Raw genomic sequence first — 27,742 nt, 5'->3', positions numbered from 1 at the left:
CTGCCAAAAGCGGCTCACCAAAAATATTCCACATTTCACTCCTTCACTGCCTTTTGTAAGTCCTGCATGCTAAGGAGCTGCCACATATTCAAGAAACGTGCCACCAGCGTTCAGGAGCTTGCAGCTGATCTGATGTCTTTTCAATGTCTCCTGAAGAAAGAGAACTGAGCTTTAGTGTCTCTAGAAAAGCTCAGAGAGGAATAATGAAACATATACAGATAATACAAGGGATTTCACTCTTTCCCCAAAATATAAACACCGATTTATGTGGTCAAACGGTAAATAAACTGCCCTGACATGAGAGCAAACTGGGTTGCGGTTAAGCAGAGGATGCTTGTATGGATGTTGGGAAACATTGCCATCTGTACAACCTTATCAGACTGCCAGCACTTGCATAAACTAGCAAACTAAACAGAAAGTCTCAGCAGACAGTCTGAGGTAAACAATGACAAGACGGCAAAGTTATTTTCCAAGGATGCGACCCAGTTGTGTGACAACACAAAGAAAAACATATATCATAGACTACTCTGAAAGGTACAAGAGGTTGGGAGGCAACACAAGAGAGGCAAGACAGTAGATGGATTGCATCTCAATAAATTTAAAAACACATTTGCTGGAACTTTATAGATTTACACTCAAACATATGATGCCCTCTCAGCCAAACTAAATTCTCCAAAGTCACGATCTTGGCCACACTACGAGAGAGGCCTATATTCAGGTCCCAGGAAATAAATGGCCTGACGATGTTCAGTCATGGTGCCAAATACTACAGTCTACACCATTCCTCAATCGAAACCATGCTTCACTCTGTGGTAAGCTTTACAGAGGAGCCTGGTTTTACTGAACTTTAAAATGCTTCGACAAACAGCTGCTACAGATTTTGTTTACCAACAAAAAAAAAAGAAAACATTAACATATGTTAGGGACGTGTGCCAAGATGTACTGGAAATGTTCTGCATGAGGACATTTTAGAATTTTAGAAGCGGGATTTCAGCTCATTTCCTGGACACATCGCCCCCTGGTGGTGGCTTCCCGCTACAAGTACCCTAATGGCCACACCAGCGCAGGTGCCTCTTCAGTACCGTCTGCCTAAGAAATCTACAGTTGGGAGCTTGTTACACACGACTGTTCCAGTTCCATCCTTTGGTTCTGTCGTTCATCGCCCCACCTTCCCGAGCTCCCTCTCTTACTTTGTTCATTTGAGGCATTACTGAACTGTGACTGAGTCATTTCAATGCTGCCTCAGGATGCAACAAACAGTGCTTAATTAGCTTGTTAAAAATGTGGGGGAAAGCACAGAAATTTATATCCACTCCCTCCAGCACCCTATGGCGCAACCAGGTGGGAGGCTGCAAGGTCGCACAGAGGTGTTGGGTTGTAATCTCAAGGGGAAGCGGGGTCAAGTAACGGGTGGACGTGCCCAATCCAGGCATCTGCTTGTCATCATTTAGAACCTGGTTTACATTAACAAACACACACAGGCCCACACAAATGCACACACCGCCTATTCCATCACCTAACGAGGCAGTCCAATCGGGACAGCTTCATTCTTCAGAGGTCCAGTTAACCACAGTCATTAGTCTTGCTTTGCTGCCTAATTGGTCTGGCGGAGGCACACGACTTGTCCATACTGACTGAGGACCTCAGCCCCTGAACGAGACACGTGGCAACAAAACAGAGTGATTACGATCTGAAATGCAAAGCCCCAGCCTCCAACCACTATTCCAAAAAAATAAATACAGTAAAAAAAAATTCACATGCAAGTGCATTAAGTCCCCAGCAGTGGAAATATATTCCCCCGCCTTCGCAGAAGACTGCTAAAAGACATTTGGAGTTAAAAGCATATAAATAGATACATACGTACACAGAAATTATACAATACTGCAGAAAACCAACCTCTAAAAAGACCTGATTTGAACCCTACCAGCCTGCAACGCTCTGTGTTTTCGAAAGAAAGAAAAAGAACATTTTAGTTAAATTAATTAAGCGTGGGTGTCAAATGACTGACGATAAGAATGGCATCACATAACCCTCACCCTGACAAGAAAAAAAAAAAACACTTATCCCAGTCAACAATTTGAGAAACCAAAACAAATTACAGCTTCACATTTACTGTGATGGATTACCTGGCTAAAGCAATTTTCAAGTCCGTGCAAATTGTTTTCATGCTGAACTAGACTGAAAGGCAGTAAATTAGTTCTTCTGCTGGCATGAAATAAGTGTTCGACATATACGACGGCGGTCTTGAAGGTAGGCGAGGACACACCAGGACATGGCCAGAGGAGCTGATGAGAGAACAAAGTGTGGGACGTATCACTCTGAAGGAAAAGGGCAGGTTTGTGGTGCACAACACTTGCAAATTGCAGGAAGAAGCTACCAAGAGAAGAATCTTTTCAGCACCCACATTGTCGCTGAATGCCCATGTTCCTTTTTGTTGATTTCCTGATGCCACTGACACAAAGCAGCATCACAGCTTGACAATAACCATTGTTGGATTCTTTGTTCCTCCTGGCACCAGAAGGCACATAAATCCACTTTAATAACAGACACATTTCAGAGGATGAGTCAATAAAAAATTCCAGGAGACAAACAGGAAAAAATTAACTACGTACTGTATGTGACATGGGTGATACCAGAGCTGAACATACCATTTCAAGGGAGACTTTAATGGTAAAATCTATCATTTCCCCCCCATTTTTGGTCAATTTGTCTGCTCTTTGTGGCAGATGACAGTAACACAATGGATAGCTGGCACAGGAACAACAGCAGCTTTCATATCTGGACCATCACACTTGCATTGTTGTCCCCGACATGTGAGCCAAATGGCCAAGAATCTCAACTCATTTATTACATGCAGTAAAGGCCTTTAGAGACAGAGCCATGAGCTCCAAGTGGAGTCAAGTCTCCATTCTAAGCACCACATTGATATTGCACAGGTAATTGGAACTCCAATGTCACTACTTCATCTGAGGGACTTGCATAAACACGTACAAAGGAGATATTCCATTTATCTTACCTTGTGCCGAAGCGGGACACATCATTACACACAGAACAGTAAGTGTAGTGGTCTAACAAGGCTTGAACATTTGTGAAATGGATGGAGCTGCAGCATGTCCATGCTTTATCCAGAAAGAGTCACAGCTCTTCTGTGAGTTGGGATGCAGACGAATGAGAGCAAGTAGGGAAACTGAAAACTGCTTCAGCCCTCACTGCCCGCTTTAATACTTAACTTTAAAATGTGCCGAGTCTTTTGATGCCCAATAAGGGTGTTTCGGAGCATTTCTTTGGGGGGACTTGCAATTTCTAATTCGTCCCGCAAACCGTTTACATTTTCGCACACCTCTAAACGGCCCTTCCTCTGAGATTTTTTATTTAACTCCTAATTCAGTGGAGCAAAACAGCTACAGTTTGGAAAAGCCTGTTGAGTGTCAGCGTCATTGTGCCCTTGAATTTCAAGCTTTCCGGAGAGCCCTGCTTCCACAGAAAGCGCCGTTTGACAGTGAAACTCAGACAAAGGTGCGACGGCAACAAAAGGGCCTGAGTTAGGTTAGACTGTGACAATAGTGCCAACGGGAATGCATATACTGCATGGTAATTGCATTGATATGGTCAGTCTGCACAGCAGACGGTGAGTTTTCTCTGGCTGTGAGAGGGTTGTCACAGTCCAGTAAACATCCCCTGAAGGGCCGCAGCAGGGGGTTCAGAAATGCCCAGCCGCAGCCCGTTTCACGACAGTGCAGAAAATACAATCCAAGCTGCCTGAGGAGGACGAGGCGATTCCACTCCTCAATGTATCAGGAATGGTATACATGTCTGACATGTTTGCCGATATTTCAGAGGAGCAAAAAATGTTACAGAATGACAGATAATGTTGGCATTGTGAGGTTACAAAGTTAACCCGACAATGAACTGTACATGGCGTGACTCGTGGGCCGTTCGGCTGCTTGTGCGTAAACAGGTAACGTACAAAGAGATTTAGATTTGGCAGGGATTTTTACACCATGTCGATCCTCGTGGAGGCGTTACACAAATACCACCCGTTAAATCATGGCTCTTGTTGGAAACATGCACTTACTGTTAACCACACTATTAAACACAACTCGTGGAATGCTTCCTCAGTCGTCCTTTTACTATGTCAGATTGTGTCTAAATAAAACATGTGCCTGTGCGAACCCCCTCCCAGACGGATTTCAGTGCGAGCGATTTGATCTGCATCCAAACTTTTTCAGTCATCCGGTCATATTTGCCAACAAACTTTTGGCCGATGCTCTGAAATTCTGCATTACAGTAGCACAAAAACAGATGTAAAAGCACAGTTATTTATCCACCTTTGGCAACAACCACAAGCCTGGCGATCATTGTTCATCAATTTTTGATGAGCATTACTTACTTTTTATCCTTTTGCCTCCGTTCGGCTTACTTAATTTTCATAAACTACTTTCATAACATGAGCATTCTAAAGCCTGTTCAGGCACTGAGAGATTTAAATGGTGTGTTTAAGTGGGCAGCTGTACATCACTTAGTCAGGCAAATTCAACAGTGGGAATTTGCACCACAAAAAGCCAATATGCCAGAGGTATAAACATTGCTAGGAAACTCCAAGTTGGATTGATATCAGGAGCCACTCAGATCGTCATACAGAGCAGAAAACAGAAAAGACAATGGCTAAAATGTTGGGGTTTTTTTTACTTGTGACTTAAGTTAAGCAGTTGGAGTTTTTTTAATAATAAATAAAAAAAATTTAATAAAATCTGTTGATGACAGATTTCGGGTACCAGAAGCTGGTTTGCATTTAAACTTTCAGACGTGATCAAATACTTTGCAGCTCGCTTTGGCTGCATGCAATTAAACATCATGTGGGAAAATCTTCAAAACCATCAGCTAATTTTTTTTTTTTTTGCATCATCTGCATTCAAACCTCCAACAATGACCATCCCCTGGAAAAAAAAAAAAAAACATCTGTCCCTGATCATAAAGACATCCGCTGACTACATCATAACCCTGAAACGTTGGCTGGTGCTCCCACAGGCTGAGTCAGGGGACTACGGCCGATGAGCTTACAGATTGATGTTGGCGAGACCAAAATCGATTGGGTCTATTACTGTTTTTCACTAGCCGATACACTTGCTGAGGATTAGTTCTGCATTCACTCTGAACATACCCCAACATTAATAGCACGGTGCAAAAAGCATTTAAGATGATATTCGAAACACACAAAGAGAAATCAAAGCTTTCCCCCCCCATCGCACCCTTTGTCGTAGGCATACAGAGGAGAGCTTGAGAGGTCAGTTACACATATAGCAATGACTACAGTTTGTTTTTAGCCCCTCGACCCTTACAGCAGGCAGAACTATGAGCTATTTAGCATATTTCCTGAACCAGCATATTTTAAGCAATTTCATCATAAAATTTTCTCTTTTTTTGGGATAAAAAGCAAGGTTTTGCTGATCTGAACATTTTTGGAGATGGAAGTCTCTCTTCAGAGACCCCCACCCCAGCATTATTCTTCCACTCCTGCCGCTTTTTTCCTCTCACACGCATTTAAACAGCACAAACAAAAGACATCTACCCCTCTGGTCTGGGTAAGGGTCGTGGAGGTCAGACTTCCTGGACCAGCTTGCTCCCAGACAGGGTGGCTGAGCTCAGTGTCACTCTACCTTAGACTGTGTCAGCATGAAGTGACAGAGCAGACAAGACAGCCTCCACCTTCAACTTTCTCTTGTTCTCATCCATAAATTAATTCCCTATTGAGCCAGTGTGTGTTGGATGCTGAGTATGAGCGGGGATGAAAGGGGGAGCAGGGGTCTCCAGGATGACAATGGATGTTGCAGAAGGCCAGGGAAACTGGGAGCCACACCCACTGGCCTGAGTTCCTGTCCTGTGTGATCAGAGGGATTTTAGACATCGACCTAATGTGGCAAAGATCGCTGTCAGGGTTAAGGGTCCGTCCCTCTGCATGCAGCTACTGACTAACATGGACATGAATATAACAATAGCACACCCAAATTCACAATGCAGCAGAAGAAAATAACAAAAAATTGTTTTCATGCATATTATAAACATAATAGCGTGTTTGCAAATTCCTCTACACGCATACCAAATAAAAGCTAGACCACAAAGAAAGGCCTAATACCTTCCCACCCCTAATCTTTGTCTCTGCTGACCCAGAAAGCTGTCAGAAGAGGAGAAAGGCCATCAAACATGCCCACAGAGAAAGCTGACATGGACCAGTGACCGTGACCCGGGACTGGGGACAATGGGCTGGTCAGAGGGAGGCTGAGAGGGATGCAGAGATGGTTTGTAAGGTGAATTGCACACAAAAAAGGAAAAGAAATATGACCCAGTTTGAGTCGGAAGGTAGTCAGGAGAGGAGGGGAGATGGAGGAAGGGAAGACAAAACACAGGAAGCAAAACTATAAAGAGTCAGATACTACTTCAAGCAGGATAGATGGGTCTATGGCTGGCTGTTATCATTCCAGGAGCAATTACAATCTTAAAATAGATGAACAAATGTTCAAATCACAGCATAAAGCCACATCCTTCTCAAATTTATTACTTTCACACCACAAAAGTGAGAAGGAAGCCATCTCTATAAAGAGAGTAAAAACAGAGTCAAGGCCAAATGAAAGCAAAGAAAGGAAGCAAGAACAAGAAGGAAGGGAGATAATGCTGGATGGAGACAGCAGGAAAACAGAAAGGGCAAAAGACAGAACAGAGAGCGGATTAGAAGGGTGTCATGGCCCTGAGAGTTCACCATGCATCTCAACCCAATATCCTCAGCTCTCACCAAAGATAATAGAAGTAAAGCAAGGGAAACCACGGGAGGGATGGGAGAGACACGAACACAACAAGCAGATGTGTCGTCTGGGCTGCGCTTGAATTAATCCTCCTCCCTCACCCAGCTTTCTTCCTTTTATCAGTCAGAACAAAGGGACCTGCTTGTGCTTCAGGTCCAGACAACGGAGGTGGCTGGACGGTGAATTCAAGTCCTTGCTGGGAAACAAGACTAGAAGGGGTGGGGGAGATAAGGGATTTGGGGAAACGGGTGGGAGACATGGGTGAGTATGTGCCTTCGTGCCAGGTCAGGTTGGGTCTGATGGCAATGGGAAGATGGGAGATGAGAAAGAAACGTTGAAGGCTGGGGGTTTGGGGAAGCCAGCTGCTCAGGGAACACAGGAAGAAGAGAATCAAACGCTTGCTAACACTGAGCTCAGACACTCTGGTAAGCTCATGAGTGTGTCTGAGCTGGAAGACAAGCAAAGAAGACCTGGAGAGAGACAAAAGACGGCAAAGCAGGGTGAGAGACCGAAATAGTACCTCTGGAAGGATAAAGGCAATTAAAAAAAAAAACTAATTTGTGACAGATTTATCAAAACAGGCTTTAAGAGTGGTTCAAAGGAGTTCCAAGTTTTGGTTCAAGTTGTCCCAAAATTTCATGTGACCAATTGAAAGAAAAACAAGAGCACCAGAAATCACAACAAAAGTAAGTTTCAGGTGCCCCGAGGCACCAAATTAATGACATCTTTCAACAGCTTACTTTCAGGAAAAGGAGCGTGGTTTTTTGGGGGGTTAATTCAACTCACTTATTTCATTTAATTCTGTATACGCAAACAGACGGTGTAAAATGGCATGAAATTAAAAACGCGACAAGAAAATCCGAGGAAGCCTCAATAAGAAACGTGTTGTTCACGCTTAGACTGAACTTCACACACCACCAGTAATTACAGAAGAAAACCAAGACATCCTTTGTGTGCGCTCAAATCGTCACTGAATGTTTTTTGAAACCAAGTATTGATTCAAATATTGGAACAAAGATGTTCCGTCTTTATGGGAGAAACGAATCTCTCAAAATTCTACATAAAGATGAACAACGCAGTTGACTGACAATCACACAGACAAAGGAGAGAAGCAACGGTGGAACGTAACGGCTGAGAAGCTGAGAAACAGCCCATCAAACAAACATGTCTTTGATATCAAACATTAAAGGAAGTGCGTCAAACATTCTGACATGGATTTCTATCGGTGCTTTTCTTTTTCCTGTATGTGTGCCGAGTTGTTTTCCGCTCGTTCTGTTTTCAGCGGACGTGCTGAAGCGTCACGACACGAAACCGTGTTCTCACTGGCTTTTTCGAACAATCACAAGACAAGAACCTTGTAACAGATAGTAAGTCTTGATTGGTCCCTGCGAGACAAACTTAGTAAACCCTTATCTGGGGACGGCCGGCCCAAAGCCCCTTCACAAGATTAGGGTGTGACCTGTAGAAAGGCAGCCGATGACCAGGTTTGGACACACACTGAGCGGGAAAACCACAGGAGTCTTGGCTGAGGAACATTTAAGCTCTGAAAGAGTCGACAGCACAAGGTAACGTGCCTGTGTGTGTCCAGATTCTAACTTCTGGTTTTCTCTTGTTTGCAAGGAGGCAATTACGTGCCTCCGGTTTTATTTCAAGTCACATGAGTGCCAGTGTTGGAAATGAGAGGATTCAATTCAGGAATATTATAGCTCTTGACACTCCATTTTCATACTTTATCCATCTGTGCTCGTAAGCACAAATGAACCCTCTGAGGTTGAAAAGGGGGGGGGGGGTAAGATTAAACGGGTCCCTTAGTGTGGAGAGAAAAATGTTAATGTTCACAAAACCTCATATCAGTCAAAGTAATCCTGTGTTTGTTTTCACAAATCTATGCTATACTTAAACAAGATGGAGGTGCCCATTAGAGGCAGTGTAGGGGTGAATGTCCTCGATTTGAATACCATCTACATCGTTCCAGCTGTCACTTTTTCTTCAGTGAACTTGATACCAACCAAAAACTTACTTCCATTATTGTCTCCATGTTTGCTGTTTACTTCCTGCAAATCTGAAATGTTGTACGGTCAGAGGTCTCTCGTGTTCCCCCCTGATCGAATACTTTAATATCAGAGCTGATTGTCTCCGTGGGCGTGAAGTTAGACAATAAGCATATGCTAGGCCCAAGGCTGCGTTACGAGTCATAGAATCCAATATTTTTTGTTCGACAGACTTTTTCTTTCCAAGGCACTGCAGAACCTCTTTCAGTTTGGGGTTGCCTGAGGTCTAAAGTCCGGGGGAATGTTTGGCAGTATAGCCCACAGAGTTGGGGGAGAAAAGAACAGCTTTCCTCACGGCTCTGTGTCAGAGCAACGGCACTAAAAATATCTACAGTATACAGATGGGCGTTGAAGTCATAGTGGAAAGAAGGAAGTGCATGTCAGCGGTATTCATAGACAATCTGGCATCATCGCACCTTCCAAATGGTGAGTCATGACACTGTATTTATGCTTTAGAACGTAACTGCCATGAATCAAACGATAGATATAAATTCATTCCCATTTCAATGCTTTGTTCGTACAAATGCAATTCTCTCTAGTAGTTTAGTCCCAGGCCCACGTTGTCCTCAGTCTCTCCCACACTCACTGAAACAAGCCCGACTGACTAATTGTTTAATATAAGTGACATCAAATCTCTATGTCAACAAACTTTAGGAATGGTAGATCAGATTAAAGATTGCACAGCAGAGAAAACTGTCAGAAGAAGAAAAAAATAATAATCAGAAGCACTTGACTCATCAAAACTCTTAAGCACTGCAAGCCAAGACGCCAAAAATACAGGGACTTCAAATCATTACCTCCTCAACCACACCATTTTGCAGGGTAAAACATCTCTCCAGTGCTTTGTTTAGTCCCCTGTTCTGGAAACACAAAAGAAGGTCAGGGACTAAAACCCTCCCAAAAACCCAAGTCTTTTTCTCAGGATCTGAGAAGACAAGTGAGAGGAAGCAGTCTGAGCTGCAACTAAAGGTTCTGCTCTCCGTCTGAACATCAATCAGTATCTCAACTGCTCTCATCCATTTCGTTTAACGTCTTCTTGCAAAAGCCAAATGTGATGAGAAACCTGTACCTCTTCTCTTCTGACGACCCCCTGCGATAGTGCAAAGAGGGTGTCCTCGGGAGAGGTAAACAGCACATTTCCGTCGAGTCGATAACAATTATGCTGTTACTGTAAAGCAATTAAACCCTCACAGTATCACACTGGCTGTTCATCAAGCTTAAACGCGTAGAAAGAGTTATTTTCAGCGGCTTCCACCCACCAATGCTGTTCCGCACGACCACTGCACACTCAACACAGTGATATTCTTCACAGACAAAGTCCAAAATATTAGACGAGCAGTTGGTACATCAGCAGCAGGTTCAGCATATGTACCGTGTCCACCGAAAACCGGTTTAAACACCATGACACTGTTGCTACCCATAAACAGTAAAGACCTGGAGGACAGCTTACAAATAAACTTGCCTTAAGACAACAAGAAAAGTTAGAAAACTGGGTATCTGTAAGGACTATTATATCAGAGCCTGATAGGAAAAGCCTGGTGCACTTCATACTAGGGATCTGCCGATTATCGGCGCCAATTTTCAGCTCTTTGACGGATATCGGCATCGGCTTTATTTATTCTTTTTTTTTTTTTAAATCCGACGACCGATAAGAGATCAATTTCAAACCGTGTTATTTTGTCTCTGATGCAGCCGCGTCTCTCTGTCTGTAGTGTCTACTCTGTCTCCAGCATTGTCCCACCCACAACGCCATCTGATTGGTTACACGCAGAGCCAGGTAAAAGCCAATCAGCAGTAAGAGCTGTGCACACTGCGCGCCCACGTCACAGAGGAGGAACAGTTTTGACGAGAGGAGAAGCCACGGGCAGCAGATGTATGTTTCGAAGGTAAAGGCAGCAAACTCTCCCGAAATTGTAAGAAACATCCCAGCAAGTCACAACTCTACAAGTCACAACTACTAGAAACGTTACTGTGAGCCCAATAACGTCATATAAACATAAGCGGCAGCTCTGCTCGCTCGCAGTCCCTCCAGACGGGCTGCTGAACATATCGATATGGAAATAGTCCGTGATAGTAGACGTATGTGTGAGTTTGAGTGTGTGTGTGAGAGTGAGAGAGTAAAAACCTAATGAACTCAATTCAGCTATTGTACTATTTTTTTCAGCTATAGGAAAATTAATCGCTAGTAATGTAGCAGCCCAGTTTTGATTGGCAGGGTCCCTGCTATCACATGTTAAAATATAACATTTACATAATAAAATCAACTGCAGGCTTCCCAAATGCTGTAATAAATTGAGCATGATGAGTTGAGCATATGTCAGCATGTGGCCCCACTTTTAACTGAAAAAAAAACATATCGGTCTATCTCTAATTCATGCACCGTCTGATCCGACAAGAATCACAAAGTTGCGATTCACCCTTTTTGTAGCAATCAAAGGCATGCCTGAATGAACTGTGATGAACAAAAACGGTAAAGTAACCAACGTGCAACTGGTGAAGCATCAATGATGCATATCTTGTGTGTGAAAAGGGCTTGATAGTATATATATATATTACACAATCAGTGGTGACTCTGCTCTTTCTCTTAAGAAGGCCACATCCAGATATCAACAAAAACCAAGAATAAGCTTTTCTGCTGTCGTTAGAGAAAAACTTTGATCAAAGTTCTTTCTCCTCATCCATCTCTGACTAGTGGCCGGCCATAAATCATCTTCACTGTGCCAACTGTCAGGCTCGGTCCCAAAGCCGTGAAGAGCTAATTCAGACGCACATCGCCCCGAGCCGCTCGCTGCTCGGCTCCTTTAGCTCAAAACACAAAACTACAAATTATCTTTCTTGTTGGACTCGTGTAAGTGGTCCCACTTTTTATAAATAATCTGACATGACACTGATTATCATTGATTACTTTACTCGGGAACTTAATAAGAAACATGCAAGATCTGTCAAACAACTCATATGTAAGGAGTTAACAGTTGTGGCTAACATATGTCAGAATGATGGATTCCAAAGTGTTTGCAACTAAAGGGGTCTTACACATACTTACACACATCAAAGGATATTTTCATCTCTTTGTACACCAGCATAAAAGCATCCAAGGAACCCAAGCTGAAGGCTAGTTGACACGAATGACACAAACCTTTCTAGCCTTTTAACTCCCACTTGGGCCAAAGTCATACAATTATTTGCTTGGCTGCACAGAGTTCTGTCAGAATATATCTGCAATGCTAATAAACTCCATGGGCGCTGGCAGGTAATGGCGTGCTACTGTAACTTTTCTACCTCATCGTAGCACGGCTCAATCAGGCTTCGCCAGAGGCCTCTGTTCTACGAGTCCCCGCGGCTTGGAATCAGCAACTTTCAATCTCCGTGTGTTAGCACGCAGGAAGACGCAAGTGCACATTTGGGAGGGGTGATGAGACAAGCAGACAGCACAGCGTTGGAGGGAGAGAACGACAGCGCCCACACATACACACTCCGACTGCTGCACATACAAACACACGCATAAGGTCTAATATCAGCTCAGTCCCCAGGTCCCTTTAAGAGACCTGAGAGCTGAAGGGGGAGAAATAAATACTCTGCTTTATTATACAGAGATAGACAGAGAGGAGAGAGGAGGGGAGAAGGAAAAGTAAAACAGAGAGGCAGGGAGAGACTGTACACTCACACAAACACACAGCCATGACTGGCTGTACTTGCTGAATCCTACATAGCAGTAGAGCACTCTTTATTTCCCCAAGTCAGCAAACCTCCCTCTGCCCTGTCGTCTCATATACTGTCAGCTGACAACGTAGAACAAGAGCATCTGCACTATATAACACCCCATCATTACAAAATACATACCGCAATGTTAGAAAAACCAACTCTCACAATACGAGGCAAAGATCTGCTTCTTCTGTCACTCAAATCGAGAGCAGTATTAAGTAAATGGGTGTCAAGAACAGAGCAAACGATCCACTCGGATCCTTTAATCACCTGCATTCTTATCACTGTGGAAAGTACTTTATTAGCGGGAACAGTTACTCCAGAGAGAATAATGACTCTCTGGCCGCGAGATGAGGATATTGTTTTGTCTCGTGTAGATTAAAGTTGATGGTGTGATTTGAGAAATAAGGAAACACTTTGGAGGAAAAGGCCTTTCACATCTCTTTTTTTTTTTTTATTCTATCTTTTGGTAGCTATTAAAATGTGTTTAACCCAAGCCTGTCAGAATCTAGTCAACCCAACTGTTAGGCAACACCTGTCAAAGCAGGTTTCCCAATATAACCTTTTGTTCCCATTACACTGCCAGGAAAAGATTTTCTTTTCATGTGATACAGAGTTATTGCCAATTTCTGACTTGCAATCAGCATTTATGTCGGGGGAGGGGTATCCTTTTTCCCACCAAATCAAATGTAAAATTTAGAAATCTTGACAGTCTGCAACTGGGTGACATCAGCGGTAAAACGCAACACAGCGAGCGTCTCCAAAAAGCAAACGTGCGACGAATTGTCTGAACCTAACAAAACCAACTCAGTCTTTGTTATATACGATATAAGCACAGTATCAAAAACTTTGCAAATAAGATACAAGATCTAAAACTATCTGTGATTGATAAATTGACATTGACTGGTGAAGTCTTTTGTCATGAACTGTGGTCCATTCTGATAAATATGCTCATCATTCAAATGAACCAACCTTGCATATATTCAGTATTTATTCCCTATACCTCCTCCTTCTGTTGTTTTGTGATCTCCCTCCTCTTTCTACTGTATTTCTAAGAAAAAGCCGTTCGCTTCACTTAGCAATCTGTTCATTTCCTCTACGCGAGCTGCCAAGCTCTCAAGCAGGACTGTGTGAAAATGACCGAGGCCAGGGTTCTCACTAAATCATCATCCTTTTACAACCCTACGGAGGGAGGAAGGAAAGTTCCCCTGACCTACTGTCATCCAAAAAAATTTCCTTCGCGTCCAGGTAGGCCCTCTACAGTCGACATGGAAATTCCCGAGACACATTCCGCTTTTGCTGTAAAAAAAAAGTCAGGGACAAATCTAAAAGTGTATATATTGGCTGCTCTTGTCTTTGTGCGTGCGTGCGTGTGTGTGTGTGTGTGTGGTGTCTGCAGTAATCCCACGCTGTCCTGGCACAGCTCCAGCAGACATGGGAACGCCACAATGGATTACTCGTGGAAGAGGAGGATATACAGAGGAGGAGAAAGAGATCAATGGAGGAGGGTACAGTACAAAAGGAGGTAAAGCAAAGAGTTTCCTGAATACCATTAGCTGGTATCTGCACAGGCACCGATAAAGACGGAGAATAGTTTAGGATTACCATTTTTAATCAATATAGTTTACTTAAGGCCAGAGGATAAAAACGGCATAAGAAACTGAGCTCAGTGGCGTTGGAACAGAGTACGTTACTCCATGGGACGAACAAGACTAGAATTTACTGAAAACAAAGTCGAGACAATGAAAAATACGTCCTTGAGTGAAATGTAAGCAACATTTGTGTGTTCTTTGACAGAAAATATTCTCTTCACTCGAGTTATTCTCCGTTTCTGCTCCAGCTCTTCTCATGAACGCCCGATCCGATGACAGTCGCACGAAACGGCGCAGCCGTAACGGGCCGTGTCGCGGCGGCAGACATTTTGATTTGTCTTAGATGAAAAAGCACAAAGTGCTGCTAACAGAATTAACGATGGCTCATTTCCATTAAGTGTGCCAGGGAGCCACTCCAGGAAACCAACATGCAAAACAGTGGAGCCTTAAAAACAGGAACATGCTCAGTGAACGACGAGGAGAGAAGAGAAGAGAGGAGTGAAAGGAAATTGGGTTTTCATAGTTTCTCCATTCTCCAAGTTCTCCAATTCTCCAAGTCCACATTCCTAAAATCTTTTTAGCTTCTTTCCGAGTTTTTCTGTCTGTTAGTCTGAACCGAGGAGGTCTCCATCATGAACAAAGTAACCCATCACCGATGTTGTAATTCACTCTTCACTGAATCATCTTTTAACATTAGTTTCAACAAGCCTCTCAGGCTTTGAGGTGCACGTGCAAAATAAGTGCCATTTAGCATATGCCTTACATGACTCGTCTTTCCAAAGCCATTTCTTAACCTGTACCCACACACAGGCTTTTGGCACAAACAATGTGTTCTTAGGTTTTTCCTCAGGGTTTAAAGGTTTCGGTTTGGATACTCCAAGCTGCCCTTTAGCGGAAACACCCACATTCTTTGGATAAAGGTTTTTCCATTTAAAAATCAAATCAGTCACTTTAAATATTTAGTTGTTCTGTCCATTTCCCCACATTTCACCCACGAAAACTCTAAACCACTCGTTTATAATAATCTTCAAACAGCTGCCAGCAGTAACTCGGGAAGGTTTTCCTTTTTTTTTTTAATTTTTTTTATTGAGGATATAACCCTCACAATCAGCATCGTGCCGTTTAAATCATTCATCTGTGATTTGACATGAAGGCATCACAGACCCATGCTTGAGTAAGTCTTTTAGTATTCAAAGATGCAGAAACTTTTAACTTTGCCTTTGAGGGACTTGGCTTTAATCAAGCGGGATAATCACCGGGACAGTTGATAATAAATGATTTTTTAAGGGCCTTACTGTTAAAGCAGGCCATCGCTGGTTACTGTAGACAAAACATGGAAGCTCCCAATGCTTCAGGTGAGGTTGCAATCAAAGACAAGCATCGTGGGCTCCACTTTGAGCAAAGGGAGTCATGATGGAACACATGGAAGATCAGGGGAAAACGCTGGCCAGTGATAAATGATGCAACAGCAGTCCACGGGAATTTCCTGATGTAATGGATAATGTAATAGCTATCATACGTTTAGAGTCTCTGCGGTTATGGGAGTGGCAGCAACAGCATCAAGGGTGGAGTTCTTAAAAACGACAGAGCCAAGAACATTTATTTAAAAAAAAAAAAGGTTTAGGATCATTTCACAATATTTTTAGGGAACTTTGAGCTATGTCCCACAATCATGCAATCGTGTTCGTCAGCTCTTACTAACCTCTGCCAAACAGGTGTTCAGAGCACATCCGCTTCTCACCAACCTTCAGCTGTCGCACAGACTTTAAAAGATTTCAGATTTGAAGTCATCTGCCCAAATCCCCTCCCTACGTACAACCTGAGGCAAGCTGCAGCCCACCACAATTTATCTAATTGCATGACACGGCTGCCAGTAGTGTGAGATCAGTTCTAATTAGTCATTATGTTGGTCGTGTCCAGCTGTAGAAAGGTCAGATGAACATTTATTTCATGCTGACGCACACATGAGGACACACCAGTGTTTTCCAGTAAAAGCTCATATGTATCCATTCCTTCACTTTGGTCTCAGAAAGCAACTGCTTTGCCCATGCTTAAACATAATGTCCTGCAGGTGGTGGTGTCCACGTAGGGGGCCACTAAATTCAGCCCCATGCATCTAAATGGCAGCCACACCTCCACAGCTATTAATCTACATGCATAACTACTGCCTTGACTCAACAACACACACATAGCTTCCTCAAAACACACGGCCGTGTGAAGGCAGTCGGAGTCAGGCAGCCATGCGGCCCATCGGTTCTGCCTCTCCTTTTATCTTTGCTCTCTGGAGTACACAAATTTCCCCCAAATTCACTTTTAATTTCATTTCAACTAAGCCACGCTCACGCTGGAAAGCAGAGTGGATAGAAGCACGGCGAAAGGAACATTGGGGAAGGAGAAATCAAAGAAATATGAGGCAAGGAAAGAAAGAAGGAACTGGAGTTGCAGGGGACAGTATAAAAAAAAATCTGTTTTAAATCGGTCTAAAAAGAAGACGATTATAAAACTTGCATTTTCAAGGAGCAAGAATGTTTGTGACCTGTGCTAAAAATCCCACATGAAACAGCGTGCAGGATGCCAAAGAGCAGCAGAACCCTGCGACCTGCGAAGTACGCTGTAAGGTGATCTACGCTTTAAAGGTTATCTGAGGTCTCTGCAATGTGGAAACGACTTACTCGATGCTGCCTGATGCTTTCTCCACCTCTACATAGCTGTTAATTAGCTCAGCTAAGTGCACCATTAATCGATTGCACGTCTCTACGCTATATCTCATAACCGTGTTACACTCTGGCAACGCGGGGCGAGGAAATGTGAGGTTCGGGAAGTCACACTTTTCCACTGGTGAAACCCCGGTGCTGAAAAGAGCAAGAGGAGAGTAATGGCAGCTTCAGGGAGTGATGTACTGATTCCTACTGAGAGAAGGAAAATTGCTGCATAGTTTAACGTGGTTGAAATGAATTCCATTAACACTCTAAGCAAGTGGAAGAATAAGCAGCGCAAATATGTAATGTGCTTAAAGCAAGAAGTTGAAAGCCACAGCTATGTCAGCCACAAAAACGCATGCTTTTATTCAGCATTCATCATCTTTATTATCATTAACCATCATATGACAGTATTGTATGTGTTCAACTAGATCGCATGGCCTTTTATCAGCCCATCACGTCTGAAGAAAGGAGCAGTGGAATAAAAGTGAGTTTTGAAGTAAAGCAGTAGAGAACGCAACTCTCTGAGAGAAGGAGCCCGTCCAAAAAAAAAGAAAAACATGACTGATGAAGACACAACAAACTCACATAAAAGAGAGAGCCCAACGCAGTAGACAAAAGAAACAGGTGGCCGACATGCTGCTCAGTGGCCAGCTGTTTAAAACCTGCTTGTCAGTTTAGCTGACAAACCAGAACGGTGATGCAGGAGAACAAGCACCGAGAAGGCAAAAACTACACCTGCATCTTCATATTCACCAGGCAACATTTTGTGCTAAAAGAGGTGTTTTAAGAGAGAGGGAGAGAGATCCCACTTGAGATAGAAACACAAAGAATTAGTTTAGAAATTGCCCGTTTAAATTAGAGTGCGTGAAAGGCCTTAAAAGAAATTCCGATCTTGACAGAACAGAGTTCTGTTACGGAGTAGATTGCAGTCATTTCTGATCCTGAAACTGGGAAAAATGTTTTTCCTTTTTACCAAATACATATTTCTACAGTGTAAACGATCAGTTTGAGCACGCAGGAGCACAATGAAACCACAGGTAGTTTCACAAGAAACGAACCCGGCGGTTGAGAGTTGCTCACGGCCACTTCGGATGTGCAGAAGTAAACCTGAGCTATATCAACATGCAAGGCTCTCTCTGTGCAGCAGCGAGCTGCAGCTGAAGCAACCCGAGCGGGAAAAACAAATATGATAACCTTTCCTGTGTGAGTTCTCTGGGAAAACAAGTTACGTTTTGACTTTTGAAGATAAACACCAAAATCATGGCTGTACTCTTAAAGCCTCCATTCATCTATCAGTCCATTTTTTTGTATCTGCTTTATCCAATTCAGCATAGCGGGAGGGGGGGTGAAATGCGAGGTATACATGGACGGGTTGCCAGTCCATCAAAGAGCAAACACAGAAAAGAACAAGAAAAACAGCCGAGCGTTTACAGCCGTCTAGAGTGAGCTAAATCCAAAATACATGGATTTAAAAAGGTGAAGCAGCGAGATTTGCAGCTTTCAGTCTCTGGAACGGAGAGGTTCTTCTAAAGACAGCACCTGCTACAAAAAGGCTCCGAGCCTCTAGAGACGCTTCTGAGAAACCAACTTCTCAGAGGGAGAATAAAAAATAAAACACTAATCGAGAGCATTTCAGCTCGCACTCCTAAGCACAACTGTCCTTGAAAAAGTAGACAGGCTGCAGGGAAGCCGAAGCTTACAGGAAGCCGTTTGTGACGGACAGTAAAAGGAAAAACATAATGAGAAGGCGGCGGGAAGCACTGTGGAGTGAGGAACAAGAGACAGAGCAGAATAATTTCACCTCAAATATGTCTTTCACACCAGAAACTCCAGTTCAAAGGCTGGTTTTTGAGCCGGTGCCTAATGTCAAACCTGCACCTTTCTTCAACAGCCAAACAGTCGACCTTCAGCGAGAAACACCGGTTAAAGAGCAGCACCGCGACTACTGGGTTTAGAATCACGTGCCGCCTCAGTGAGATGCCAGAGACGGGATATCATGCCAGAAAAGTCCAACTAAAACTTTGTGACAGTCATTTCTTTTCTTTTTTTTTTTTTTTAATTCAGCCAGAGTTTTCTGGTCTCCCTAATCCAAGGAAGAAGAAAACAAATGAGAGTTTCAGTATTTGACATGAAATCAAAGCAGCTGTGGTCCCTGGAAGAGGCCGACAGTCTCGCAGAATAAACTAGACGAGGACTTGAAAAAAAAAAAGAAGAGCACCGATTAAATAGATACAGGACCGAGACACATGTAGGGGCATAACAATACAATCCTGTGAGGGGCTTGTGTGTGGGCCCTAACTGGATCAAGCACCAGCACAGTGACAGAATCTTGTGCAATTTAGTGGAAAATAAGCAAAAAGACAAGCCAACCAAATATACTGTACTGAACATGAGTACTGGATGCAGCAAGGGACCAAAACAGAGGGACTAACAGTAACTGTAAAGGTGAGGGAATCCTGATTATAGCGTGACCTCGTTAAGCCCAGAGGCTCGGTGGAGTCTTGTTAGAGCTGCATTCTTCTCTTCACACCTTCATTAAGACCATCGACCCGCTGTGCTTATTAAACACATTCATTACCCCAAGTATTGAACTGCTGCTGCTATCACTAACCCCAAATTCATCATGGGGGGAAGCAGAATGACGAGGGCTGAGACAATAAATGGGGCAAATGTTGACACCCAACCCCCAGCATCTATAGACGATCATACTGACACACACTTTTCTGCCTTTTATCAATCATCGCTAATGAAGTCAGGTTTTAAATCTGGCTCGGTCCTCAATTACGTGACAGCGGGAGGAGAGGGCAACAGTGGGGAAAATCAAGAGGGAGGATAAGGATATGGCTTGTTTAAGAGAATGTAAGGAGGTATGAGATGAGCAGCAAGTGAAGAGAAGGTAGAAACGGTTTAAAATTAGCTGACACAGGCAAGCAGACATTCTCTCACAGTCTTTTCCTATCCCGTCCCAGGTCTTCTCTCCATAAGGCAGAACAGAGGCCAAAAAACCACGAGGAAGGGTAATTCATCATCATACATACAAACTGGTGCACTGGGCCGAAAGGCGAGGCCTCCATCCTGACTTTAGACTCATACTTTAAATGATGACATCATTTCTGCCCTTCTCAAACAAAAGGAAAACTCATCACTAGAGAGAGGGAGAATGGGGAGGAAGAGAGAGTGCAAAGAGATTAAGAAGAGTAAAGGCATGAGCGAGGTGTCGGAAAGGGCCATGAATCATCGTGACATCCCTGGCTGGGTGTCAAAGGGTGCTGCTGTCTGGAGCTGGATAAACAGAGGGCCTCTAAAGCAAAGCCGTTTAAACTCTAACCAGGTCAGAGCCCAATGTCGGCCCCCTGATGTCAAATTTTACTTTCTTTGAATTGTTTTCTTGCCATAAAATCCCCCCCCCCCCCCCCCCCCCCCCCCCCCCATCAGCAGTTTGGCCAAATGAGGGTCAACAGTCAGAATGCAGAGTTCCCGCAGTTGTTGTACTTAAGAGTCCAAACCGGCTTCAAAAGTCAAAACATAAACAAGGTCGCCAGAAGAAGAGATTTCAGGGCGACTCGTGACCTTTCTCACTGCCGTTAGACAGTTTGACTGCGCAGATTCATGCAGAATGTGGCTTGGTATGAGCTTGCAAAAATAAAGAAAAAAGGCCTTCCTGTTAATAGCCGTCAGCGTGTGTTGCTTCAATACCTGTACGTACAAGCATGGAAACACCATCACAGATGCTCCCTTTTGACCCCTGCTCTGTAAACAAACTGGCTGGGCCCTTTCCTTTCCATCTCGGAGGACACGGCGTCCACAACTTTCCCGGGAGAATTTGTAAATTCTTATTTGTCGGACCAGAGGACAATTTCACAGTTCACCCAAGTCCATCTTAAACGAGCCTAGGCCCCCGACAAAGCAGCGGGATCTCGTTTATATTCATCATTTTCTTTGCATTGTAAAGTTTGTTGCAGACAATGGTTTTTAAATGTGTTCTGAAGCCTAAGAAGTGGTTTTACCTTCAGAAATCTGTGAATTTCAAGTCAGATTTGTGTCCAAGACAACAACAATACTGATTTTCAGCCTAGTAACTTCCATTATAGACCTGTTGCAATTTAACCTATGGATGTATTACCTCAAATAGAGTGCAATTACGGTTCTATTCAGCACGGATCAATCAGGTTATTCTCACAGCTACTCCTGTCCACCTCCAACCAAGCTCGTTGTATTCCCTCTTACGAAGGCTCAGCTGTTACCGTTGACTACAGTGAGGTCTTAAGCCTGAAGGCAGGGCAAGTTTTTTTTTTTTTTTTTTTTTTTTTTTTTTGCAAAAACCTGAAATGTAGGTTAAATCTCAGCTTTACCCTTCATCTCTGGCTTCGGTCTCTCAAAGTACTCAGGCAGGGTAAGCAAGTGAGAAGGCACAGATATGGAAGTGACACTCACATTAACATTCCTCAGAGGTTTTCTGGCACTCCGGTCGCTCCGGGCGAATGCTTGATAATGTAATGGAGATGAGTGCTGCTACAACGTCTCCAGCACTAAGAGATTATGTATTAGCACTGCAAAAGCCATTTGGAGTTTCTGTTTATGGGAGAAGACCACACACACCTTTTCATTTTAATAAGAATGGAGTTCTTACATAGGACACGGAAAGTGCAAACAGCAACCGCTCGCTTGGATTTGTGCAGAAAGTTATCAAAGCCTTCCTATCAACAGGTTATGAAGTATCACTCTTATCGGAACTGAAATGGCTGCTCGTGATATTTTTTTTTCCCCCATAGCCCGTTGCTGGTAAACCATTGAGGGGAAAACAGTAAATTAGAGGGAAACTGGATCACTGCGGTATTCATCAACATGCTGGAGTTTTGGAAAACTGTTTTAGATCTTCGATGAGTCGTCTTAAAAGACGAACACTGAGCTGGCTTCACACTCTGACTCGTGGTCCTGCTTTTCTTACTCAGTCCTATGACACCCTCTGCAGGAAAAAAACAAACACTTCAACCAAGTGTCCCAGCACGGTTTTACCTGCTACGGTACGAGTCCAGGTGCTGGATACATTTAGACCTCAATAAAAAAATAAATAAAGCCAATGTGGAACCTGGACACAACCTTAACAGTGACTTATCTGTGAGCCAGTTGTTGTTTTTAGGCTTAATCCAGAAAACATTCTAATTCTCCCTTAATATGGACAAAGAGGTATCCAAGCATTACCAGCAGTCTCCTGCTTTCCATTTCGGCCCTGCCAGCCTGACTCTGCCATCACCGTTGTCATTTTTGGCATTCTGTCATCGTCCTACAAGAGAAAGTCAGACGTGTCGGCCGTCCCGCCTCGAAATTCTAATGTCTGCCGTTCGCTCGACTTTGTTTTCTTTCCAGAAGGTTAATACTTTTAACAGAGCCACTCAGGAAATCCGAGAGAGCATTCTGCTGCGCCGAGTTGTTTTCCTTCCTCTTCTTTTTCCTTTTTTAAAGTAATTTAACCTGTGCTATTGATAGACTCTGGGGAGGGTGGAGAAAGAAAAAAAAAAAGAAGAAGAAGAATGCTGATGCTGATTTATTTTTTTTTGTTTCCACCTGTGGTGAGTAACGTTGAAAAGAAAACACCGTAGCAAGGTGAAATATCTCTTTGGAGGTACACTTCACAGACTCACATTTCCAAAAGGGCTTTCGCTTTCTTCCCTTTCTTTCTCTCGCTCCTCAAACTTCTTTTGTTCTTGGGCAGACGGCAGAGAGAACATATTGACGAAGTCTGTGTCTGAGCGCGGCCAGCAGTCCTCGTTGAAGTCGGTGCTCATTAATGCATCTGATTACTCTTCAGAAAGAAGGCTGAGCAACAACCACGCCTGCCATACAAACACACAGAGGGAAGCTTTTTGGGGCCACCGATCAATACCGAGGCACTTCAATAGAGCAATGAAGAGGAGGATATTGAAGACAGGAATGTGCCGTTGTTTACTGAGAATGCAAGCGGCAGCAAAGGGTTTAAAAGAAACTAGAATCTAAACGTGGGTAAGACACTGGTGATCACTTAGGGAGAATAAAAAAAAAATTACTAAGTGTCAATGAAGTGTGTCTGAAATAATCTGCTAACTTTATTTGACCTTTTAGACATTAAAAAACAATCACATGTTCTGCAAAATGTCTCAGAATAGAAACATTCATGTTCGCCTCCAACGGGCCAAAGCAAATTTCACTAAATCCGGGGCAAAATATCTCAGTGTCTCGCTGCGAGTGAAAGAATATCAAGTTGATACTTACAGATATCCTGTGGTGCTTTCTTATGAGCACTAGGCCTTTTTTCTCAATGATTTAGAATTAATTTAAAGTTACCTTTTGAAAAGTTGCAAATGAGAATGGGAACCAATTTCCATAAACTGGTTGGGAGATATAAAACTTGGCCAAGCTGTGCTGTCAAAAGGTTGGCGGTAACAGAGTGAAGGGGCTTCTCGCCAGAAACAAAACTTTGAGCGAATATACACAGGTAAAAGCTGTTCATTTGGCAGCGTGAGTGAAAAATGGACCGCATACTGTTCTTTTATGTCAGCAAGAAATGAAGTTTCTTCTCTTCCAGCAGAAAAAAAAAGCAGCTGATCGTTCATGTGATCAGTTGTGAGATAAGGACTTACACACAAAGTGTGCTTTCATCCGCAGAAGTCTGATTGAACCCTGAATGCAACTGCTGCACGCCAACAACTTCTCCTGAAAGATTCTGAAATTCTGCAGTTACCATGTGTTGCGTCAGACATTGCTTTGTCGAGCTGCCAGCTTTTTTTTTTAAGAATTCAATAATTAATCAACTTTCAAAAGGATAACTTAGACAACCGACAGCTTAAATTGATTAACTCATTGTTCCCGTTTTAACCCACTGAGGTCAAGTTCATCTCTTACATTAGAAGCCAATAGCTTAACCCCTCCAATAATTAATAGCTTACAGTTTCTTCGGATGCTGAGAATGAAAGTTTGAGTGGGCAGATGCACATTCAAGTCCCCCCCCCCCTCTGCTGGCAGAAGAAAATGTAAACGGACAAAAGATATCCGAAAATTCTCCACACTGCTCCACAGTAAATTCCGACCTCGTCTTAACTACACCGGGCTACTTCCAAAATCAACAGAGACAAAGACAGACCAAGGAAGCGAAAGGCAAGGAGGAATAATGAAAGAGACTTGTTGAAGACCTGAAAGCATGGAAACTTCTGGAGCTTCTCTCTGCTCTGACATACATAATCCAATGCCATTAGGAGTTGAACTGTCTAAATGTATCGTGTAACGTCTGAAGTTTGACATCCTGAAAAGTCTTAACGGCGCTCTATGAAGACTGGAGGGGATTGGAGAGATGGACATTGCTTTGTTTGTGTCTGTGTAATTTTGTTTGTGTGGATGGTCAGAGTGGTTCTATTCATCTCCAATTACAGTCAAGTTTCCAGAGGACATTTCAGTACAGCTGGCAGCTATTCAAAGCACACACTTCCTGGCCAAAGTCACTTCCAGTGTTTTAATTGGGCCTCCCTGTATGTTGGTTCAGGTCAAAAGGTCTATCCCGTAATAACTGACAGCTATCATTACCTCTTCCCTTTGTCTTTGCTCACCCTGCGATCCGGCTAATTACATCAGCTAATGTCAATATACAATTCAACCAGCGATTGAACTCTGACGGAACATGAGGAATCTCGCTGTCATTCCCCCAGCCAGGAAAAACCAAACAACAGACAGCTCACACAGACAGCCAATCGGAGCATGAGATGAGGCTCCACTCAATAATCTACGGTCAGAAAAAGAAAGCTCACAATCACAGTTCATCTTTCACGTTGTCCCGCTTTCAAACACATTCCCTTCCATCCCAAATATGCACTCAAGAGAGCTGGAAAACATGGCGAAAACACAGGAAAGACGCTCTGATTGGATTTGCAGAGTAGTAATTACACCTAAATTGAGGGCACATGGAAATCTATGTTGGGTCATCTCTAATTCCACTTACACTTCCCCATTTTGGACTAATTAAAACTGTAAGCACAGGCGTAGGCAGACACGACATCTGTGAGAGGAGCCTGAGAAAATGTCCACATTAGACTGCGGGAAAATGAAGCTCGCACTCTTTGATTTTAACGAGACAGGGCAGATAACATTTCTTTAAAAGAATGGAAAAGAGAGAGAAAAAGTCCCTCCTCAGCAGAAATTTGACCAAATTACAATGTGTTTAACTTGAACATTGAAGCAAAATGATCAAAATGGACTTATGGGTGAGGAGAGGTTTTTCCGACGCCTCCACCACTCATTCACTAGATGTTGTAAAAAAAACTGACAGAACTCAGAGTTAAACTTTCAAAGCTGCGGCAAACTGAAGTGAGATGAGGATGAGGGGAATTTGTTATTCTCAGGGCTTCCGCCCTAAATGTGAATGGAAGAGCCAAAGAAAAATAAAAAAAAATACTTCAGAGCATGAAAACAAGCACTGAAAGGCAACTGGTGAAATACAACCAACACTGGGATAAATACTGGATGAATACCAATGAAGAATGCATGGTGGATGTCAAAAGAAGAGTGGCACGAACACACCAGAGTCACCCGCTTTTCACACAGCGCTTCTTTTTTTTTTTTAGCCAAGGGTTATCCATAGCCCTGGGCTGATTTGGCTCCGGGCTAACAAACAGAGAAGGAGCAAGCGTCAGCTGCAAACAAACTTTGGATTCAGTGTGGCTGCTTTCTCATGCTTACATTTGCAAATCTCAACTTCCGTTTGTTTTGAAAAAATAACTAATGTGTCCCCCGCCAAGAAAATCACGGCCTGTATCCTTCTGCATAATCCTTTCAGAAACTTTATCTTGCTTCTTAGAAGAGCGAGCATCTTTTTCCAGTCACTAATCAAGCTCTCCTGGATGTTTAATCCAACCCTAGTTTTTTTTCCATTTACACCATACCTACAACAGAGAAAGCAGAATAGAAGGAAAGCTACAAGTGGAGTTAATGCAAATGGTGTTCAGATATTTTCTAATGTCTTGATATGGTCTTAACGTGGAAAAACAAACCCTCAAGCATGGAACCAAACCAAAACCACAGCAGGAAAGAAGGACGGAGAGAAAGAGAAAAATGTATATGGGTCTGCACATGACAAAGAAAAAGGGAAGAGGGCAAGTGAAAGACCACACAGAAACATCCTGAGGCAATTCATTTATTCCATTTGGTGGGAGGAGGGCAGATCAAAGTGAATGAAAGACTCATCTTCATGTGCGATCGATTAGGACTGACAAGAGAGGAGAGGAGAGGAGAGGAGAGGAGAGGAGAGGAGAGGAGAGGAGAGGAGAGGAGAGGAGAGGAGAGGAGAGGAGAGGAGAGGAGAGGAGAGGAGAGGAGAGGAGAGGAGAGGAGAGGAGAGGAGAGGAGAGGAGAGGAGAGGAGAGGAGAGGAGAGGAGAGGAGAGGAGAGGAGAGGAGAGGAGAGGAGAGGAGAGGAGAGGAGAGGAGAGGAGAGGAGAGGAGAGGAGAGGAGAGGAGAGGAGAGGAGAGGAGAGGAGAGGAGAGGAGAGGAGAGGAGAGGAGAGGAGAGGAGAGGAGAGGAGAGGAGAGGAGAGGAGAGGAGAGGAGAGGAGAGGAGAGGAGAGGAGAGGAGAGGAGAGGCTTTCACTACTATCATATGACTTTATACAATGCAATTTATAGCACACTAAAAACCAAAAAGCCCATCTCAATGCGGCTTGCTGGATCAGTTCAAGTAAAGAGCAAGGGCTTAGCCCACACAATGGTCCCACAAGAGTTCAACCATTTATTTTTTGCTCAAACCTTCCAGAAAAGCCTTTCCCACATGGCCTCAGACCTTTTAGTTGCTCAGTGAACAACTGATCAAGAGTGAAATAAGATCCTCAGACAGACACTTTGTACGCAATTCAGTCATCAGCTGTAACAGCTGCTGTCAAAGTCTAAATGTGCACAAAAGCTAAATAAAAAACTTCACGCATTATTCCGAGTCACCAACCAAGACACTATAATCACAACCAATTTCCCACAAAGCAGTAAAATCTGTACTTTTTATCTAAGCAGTTATGGGAGAAAACTTGGCTGTTTAACCGTATCCTGGCGAGTTGTTATCAAATTAAGGTCAACCAACCGGACTGCTTTTACATACCAATTCCCACACAGGTTTAGCTTATTTCCCACTGCACAAACAACAAGAAGTTCAAATAAATAAAACCTTCTCACATCTGAAAAATGGCTCTCTGAAATCGGTCCAGGCCCTACTGAATGTTATCAGTAGCCACATCGATCTCCCACCTCGAGGTAATCGCCAATTTAATTCCCTATAAAGTTGACAAATGGGCCTTTGACAAAACTGAAGAATTGTTACCAACTTAAAGTGGACTCATTTAATCAAGCTCGTGATGAATCAAGAGCACCAAAGAAATATTAGAAAATAAAAGGGTGAAGCCATTACTGAAACAAAACAACAAAAAAAAACTAGATCATAAGAGTTTGAAATGGAATATCCCAACTGCATAAAAATCAGAGTCCAATATCAGGCAACTGATACAAACATGATATGCAGCTGTGATCTGATGGGGAATGTACACGACTCAGGAGGCTGTGGCCTGCTAAGGGAAAGCATGTTGCCTGTTTTCAGAAAACAGTGACATCTAGTGGTGGTTGAAGATAGTCTGTGTCTTTCTTTTCCTTCTGTTTTATTAAAAAAAATTGAGAAGACAAATGTTCGACTGTCCAATGTAAAAGTATGTCAAGATGTATAAAAGAAAACCTGGTTTGCTGAAAATAGGCCTTAAATCATTAAAAAAGGGGGAGTGTTAATATGAACCATATAGAATATATAAAAGGCATCATACAGAAAACATACATAGCCAAATGCCCACTTTGGTAAACCTTTCCCGCAGTCGGTGTGTCTGCCAGAAATCAAACTCTGATAAG

General features: G+C 43.2%; 1 protein-coding gene across 1 annotated transcript in view; it reads right to left on the bottom strand.

Annotated features, from left to right (window-relative positions):
* Positions 1 to 27,742, bottom strand: part of fbxl17 (F-box and leucine-rich repeat protein 17) — a 206,972-nt gene that overhangs the window by 175,241 nt on the left and 3,989 nt on the right. The gene's annotated exons all lie outside the window — the stretch shown is intronic.

Source organism: Leuresthes tenuis, unplaced genomic scaffold (assembly GCF_036924035.1).
Source record: "Leuresthes tenuis unplaced genomic scaffold, fLeuTen1.0.hap1 SCAF_6, whole genome shotgun sequence".
NCBI classification, from domain to species: domain Eukaryota; kingdom Metazoa; phylum Chordata; class Actinopteri; order Atheriniformes; family Atherinopsidae; genus Leuresthes; species Leuresthes tenuis.
Note: the sequence above shows the minus strand (reverse complement) of the source record. Positions and strands in the feature narration are given on the sequence as shown.